The sequence below is a fragment of the Mytilus galloprovincialis genome, chromosome 1 (genome assembly GCF_965363235.1).
Source record: "Mytilus galloprovincialis chromosome 1, xbMytGall1.hap1.1, whole genome shotgun sequence".
Classification (NCBI taxonomy): Eukaryota; Metazoa; Mollusca; class Bivalvia; order Mytilida; family Mytilidae; genus Mytilus; species Mytilus galloprovincialis.
In genome coordinates, this window is record NC_134838.1 from 43,510,276 (window position 1) to 43,517,180 (window position 6,905).

Below are 6,905 nucleotides of genomic sequence, written 5' to 3' on the forward strand. Positions count from 1 at the left end.
TATCTTTTCTGAAAATCACATAGCGGGTTTATCTTTTTTTTTTAACCGATCTACCGCAGCCATCAACCATTTAACCATTTCGGAGTTTTCACTATTGCTCACTAAATTCACTAAACGCTTTTCTCTAAAATATTTAGGTTTAGCATACAACCATAATACTCGTAGAACATTTAGATGGCCTTTCAGACAAGCAGCAAATATACCTTCTCTAACATTCAATTTGTTTTTGTCAAACCGTTTTAGTAGATCTTCTACAATCTGATCATTTCCAAACTCGCATGCATATTGCATTACCTTTTGTAAATCAAATTTTCTATTGCGAAATCTTTTAACCAGAAACAAGTAAATGGCAAATGTATCAAAGCCGTGACAAGCAGCTTCTAACGCTTTACTCGGATTTATATCTCTACACGTCTCACTGAATTTGTCAAATAACCAATTACGTGGCCTATCTTTCCTTGTTTACAAGCTAGAAGTACTGATATTTTAATGTCCAGTATATGATTACCACATTCCTTAAGCATCCAATTTAAAAGTTCAAAGCTACTGTTTTCTGACAATTTACCGTTTGATCTCTCCTTTTTGAGGCTTGCCTTGAATGTTTCAAGTATTGCCAATTTCATATCAAACTTCATATCGTACTTCTCGAGAAGCCACATTACTAGGTCGTTTTTTTCCGTTTCCACATGCCATTGCTAATGCTACATCCAAATTCAGAAACCATTCTACAAGTCTAGTTTCACCAGTTTTGCATATTGCAAATAGTAACGTTTTCATATCAAATGATTCTTTATCAAATATTTGTAAATGTAGTTTACTAACCCAAAATTTCCGTTCTGACAAGCCAATTTAACTGCATTACTTAAATCTACACTTTTAAAGTCAAAGTTTGTGAACGACCATAACACAAATTCAGCGTTATTTTTTCGGGTAACAATAAAACTTCATATACATCTCCTTCATTTGCTTTAAATTCCTGGGGTCTTAGCATTTCTAAAATAAAATCGAATTTCATCAACGGTATGATGCTTTCTATTTTAACGTCTGCATATGACAGTAGAACACTTTCAAGTATTATCCTATGCTGAAAAGAATATTTCGCAGACGGAGCAATTTTCAGATAAATTCCGGTCATTGTTTAAGCACTGTGAACTAAAACAGCACAATTACATATCTCCGACATAAATCGGGATATATAAGTTAGCAAACGACCAATCATCAAGAGATTGACATCATAGGGGTCAAAGTATTCTCCATTTAACAAAACGTAAACAAGTGAAACATATGTTTGCCTGCTAGTCATGTCCCTCTGTCTTGAAACCCTAAGGTTATTGACTTCGTCACAAAGATTACGAGTTGATAGGCGGGAAAATTGGAACCTTGCTCCATGAACCTAAAGTTTGTTGTAAATAAATAGCAAGATTCTTGAAAAACCCCAAAAAGGATTATTGTCAACACCAGCAATTTCACAAATCTGAGTTGTACATAGACTTATCCATCTTTACTGTTGTATATTCAGTTTCTATAACATCAACGTGAAACACAACAGCACCAACAACCAGTTAACAGAAAGCTTGTATACGTGGTAGGATTATTTGTAATCATTTTCTTTTGTCATTTTGAACTGACAATTTCTGAGGGAGTGAACTAGATATTCAGAAGATTATTGTTACACAAAAACACTTTGTCAACAAATGCCTTTAGAACAGTTTAACAGAAAAACTTTCATTTCGTTTCATCCATGTCGTATGCGAGTTATTGCACTACATATATCTTTTCTTGAGGGAAAACGGTACTATTTATTCCATAGGCGACAATACTAACATTTTCTAATTTTACCACTTTTTATAATAAAAACCTGGATAAAACAGTTATGTGTGTTGTAAGTACTTTATTACTCTATTTTAAAAATTGAAGCCAAATAGTATCATGACCAATTTCCAACGGAGCTTGTTTATGTTATCCATGCCCACCGTCATTTTGCAGCAAATTTATAAAATTTTGAAAGCCTTTTCGAATAATTCGGTTTTAAAATTTATATTGTAAATATAAACACTGCAGTTATTCATAGATAAATAACAAAAATATATTGTACCCTTACATCCAATCACGGCGCTCCTAAGTTGACTTCCTTTGCCTGTCTTGGGTACACAAAAGGCCAACCTAATGCTGGGAAAATGTAATAGTACCGTTTTCCATTGAAGAGATGTGTGAAGTTGATCATTTTACAGTATCATTTAGATTTTCCCATTTTTACAGGAAAATGTTTTTACTATCCTACCTTCAATGACACCTTGTGCACGCAAGTTGTCCGTGGACAATTGACAGTACGATCTCACACTTGTAAAATTATTTGTCATCACATACAATATAATATTAATGTACCACCATTTTGATATGACCATTTAAGCAGACGCCTCGATATATATGGCTGTGTTTGACCCATTAAATAACAGCAAAACAGTAAGCTTAAAATACTCTAAAAGATTGAAAGAGTTTTCATATTTCATGATTGATAAATGCTTGAAAACTTAAACTATTATGCACAATCTTTGAATCAATTACAAAAATTCAAATTTGTTGTTATTACCTTGATAGTTTTGATGCCATATTACAACATTAAGATCCAAACAAGTATCGTTCATATCATTTGAAGGTTAAACACATAGTATGAACTGTATAAACACAGGTTGTATCATACATTAGATCATGTGTATTTGTAAGATCAAGTTAATTGAGTCAGGATCGAAACTGGGGATACTTTTTAGATGAATGCCATGATGCGTTGAAATAAAAGTTTTATATATTTTTTTTTATTAAAATATTTATCATGGATGTATATAATATTTCTCTAATTCTTACACGATTTATCCGTTTCCTGGCATTTTTATTTTGTTTTATTTAATCAACGTGCGATTTGTTTAATCTCAGTTTTTCATTGGTCAAAATTCGATAATGACGTTGAATTTGCTTGCTTTTCTCTGAATTTTATATTGTGACGGCATGATGGCGTCACAAAGAAAAGCCACATCTTTTTGCAGACCATTTAAAAATAACGAATACGTTTGCCTGTGTATTGTTTAAGAATCATTACAGAAACAGATTCCAGCACCAAATTTTGTGTAATATATATTTATCCACTCTCGATAGTTAAATTTTAGATTTGAAAATTTGACTGTCTCGAGTGGATAAATATCGCATCACACTCGATGTTGTGGTAGAATCTATATATACTGAATGGTCACAATATTTATAAACCACAGGAAGTTGCACGCATTGACTTAAACAGTATATTCCTCTTGTTAGAAATTAAACCTTTGTTTCTGCTGAATAAAAAAATATTTAGCCAATTAGAGACTAAATGACATATGACATTACGGTTAAATTAAGTATGTATATAATCTAAATTCAACACATAATCTAAATTCAACACATAGTCGAATAGTAAAATAGTATGCTCTATCCTGACAGATCTAACACAATTGCTAACACATCTTAACATTTATAAAAAGTTTCAGACACCATATAAAATTATTCCTGAAATCTTCCTAAAAGGAAATTGAGGCATAAAATTATGCTTTATTGGTACAATGAAAATTCAAGTATCATTTTTTTTCCTTTTAAAAAGCAGAAACTGAGTACCATGCAATGAATTTTATGGAGAGATAGATCTATTGCTTTGGTGTTTGCAACACATTCTAGGAGTGTTGATATCAATATCTGAGAGGAAAAAAGAACTCATGAGAGATATATTTTATTTATTAATTCAATCATATAAACCATAGCATATTAAACCATTACCAATTCTCACAAATGATGTTAAACAAGAAAACAATTAAATAAAAGAAGACTAATGGTAAAAGATATATTCTAATAATTTCCTATTAAATGTTTGATGGCTTCCTAGTCAAGTTTTTCAAATATGACATTTATGTTTTCGACAGTAACAATATCAGTGAGGTATGATGATGTTCTTTTTCAACTAAATCAACGCATACAGACATAGTTCTATAAATGTGCTATCTAGGTAACAGTCTCAAAGACGACTTGAAGCCCTACTCAAATGCATTATTCTGTTCCGAGAATACCAGTTGTCTACTACCAAAAAGTAAAATCACAAAAATACTGAACTCCCCTTTTTTCGACATATGATTAGTCCTCCGCACATCATTGGGCATTATCAACCAAGGAAAAGTTTGGAATATGTTTTTCTTTTTCTAAAAGATGAGTAGAATTATTAAAAAAAAAACATTAAATCAAAAACTGACAAAATCATTGATACATGATTGGAGACACCATGATTATAAAAACAAATTCACCAATTAAAACAAAATCTTATGTAAAACATACATAACTAGAACAATGTATTAAAGGGGCATTAGCTGTCAAATTTACGTTCACCGATTTGACACACATTCTTTTCTTATACAGGTATTCAGTATAACGATGTAACTTTACCTAGATTATACTCTTGATCTAAAAAAAAATATACTCAAACGTATACCTAAATTACAAAATGTATAAGAGAAACAATCAAAAATGATTGGATTTGTTATTATTTATCAGGTTTTCGTGAGTATTTGAGAGTAAACTCCATTCTGATATCCCTCGACATTACCTCAATGGACACCCGACCGGTGACGGTCGTATAATCCGATATAAATATAATTATACAAGCACGTGTTGTCATTCTATGCCGATTTTTCTAGGTTTGTTTGATTTCATGTCATAGATTAAAACTATATTTAGTTCATCGTTTTACTCAATATGTGTATAAAAATGATATTTGTGGACCGGATCAATCAACGATTCTGGAGTACCTTTTCACTTTTCAATATGGAATGAATACACCAGATGCAGAAAACATGCACAGCCTTTATCGCTGAAGGTCAAATAAAAAGGTTGCATTAATACGTTTTCAAATGAGCTGAATTATTGACCTGCAAGCAAGCATCAGAGATTTTTCCAGCTTATTTTGATTAAATTAATTAATTAAATGACTGCCAATAGCGAACTGTTGTTTCTATATTCTGTGTTTATCAATATATACATATTCTGCGTTTATAAATGTTCGAAACCAAAAAAATCCTATCTTAGTTTTTATTTTGTCTTATTCGTAGACAATGTCCATTTAAAACAAGATATATCTTAATGCCAAAATGATAAAGTCTGGTTACATTCCCACAGCCTCATGTTAGTAAATAATGATATGAAGTAAGAAGGTACATTCTATGATTATTAATATTTCCCAAAACAATAATTATTCTCCAGTAAACATACTTAATTTATAACAATAAAATAACGAAACGTATATATATAAATATAATAAATTGTATATAATTCATGTGAACAAATAGAAATAAAACATTGATTAAATATACAAGTTATGTAACAGAACTAAGACAGTACTATTAACATATTAAAAGTATTTCACTGATATAACAAAACTTAAATATAAAAAAACCTTTATGAGTTAAATTACAGAACTAAACCATTATTATTGACATGTTTTAAAGAAGTCGATGAAATAACAATACTATAAAAGATAAACCATATCAATGAAATAACAGAAGTAAAAGAGATGACATAACAGAACTAACAGAAATAACTTTTTCTTATACTTGTGGCATGTAATCTATCACTTGCAAGAATAAACGTTTATCGTAGCACAATGCACGTATCACACTCCGTTAAAGTGTGATACGAAAATGTCATATAAATACCGCGTTTATTCGATTAGATTATCCTGAACTATGCTATAATATTAAGAGATTTTCGTTGACAATATTTTGGGCCATTGATGACTTTGAAAGAATAATACGATGTACGTTTCGTTATGACCAAATGTCATATTTGCATTTTCATCATATACAAAAAATCTCACATTTTTCACCCGCAAATTTTCTTTTAGTCAAATTTTATTACCATCTAAAACGAACAAAAAGTTTATTAATGTCTAAACTTAATGTTTGACAGTGAACATGATATATAACTGGAACCTACGAAAGACGAGATACACGGTTCGCCTAATTTTTAGGTTAACGCTATGCTATTGTTGAACATTGGAGAAAAAGGTTAAAAAAAACTCGTGAGAATTTGATATTGCTTGATATCAACTCAGTGAAATAATAGAGATAAACTATATCTGTGAAATATTAAAAGAAAAATATTATAATCATATATGCATGTAAAATATCAGTGAAAAAATGAAAATGATTTAACACAAATAAACAATCTGAGTTAAAATGACAAACTTAAAACATCTGATAGATTTTTGAGAAACATAACATGACTAAAACATAAATAAATTATATCAGTAAAATTACCAAATTACTATTAACAGAGAAAAACTATATAAGAAAAATAGCAGAACTCAAATATGTACCAATATATACTGAAATAACAAAAAAAATATGTCATACAAATAACTCTTGAAAGTAATAGAATACTGTTACTGGGAGGGAATGCATTTTTTCATAAAAATGTTATTTTGGATATGTCAAAATGTGACATACTGGAAAAGATGATTTATTCGACTGATTAAAGTCATTAGCTTTATAATCAATATGAGAATCCTTGTGTTTTTAAAAGAGATTTAGCTTATATAAGAAGATTATTTTTACCACATTACGAATGGTAATTTTAGTTAGATTAAGATACAGCAAAATATGGCCGTACTTCTTAAATCATAAATGTTTGATAAAAATAAAATATCTCTAACACGAATTGAAAACACACCTTTTCTACAAATATACCATACATTTCTGTTTTCAAAATCCCGTTTGCGTAAATTTAAAAAAAGGGTTAAAAAACCTAGGAATTTTGAGAACATTTCTAAAGCTTCGACCAGATGTATCTCAAAAAATAACACAGGAAGCTTTTTTGTTGTTAAGTGGTAAAATTGA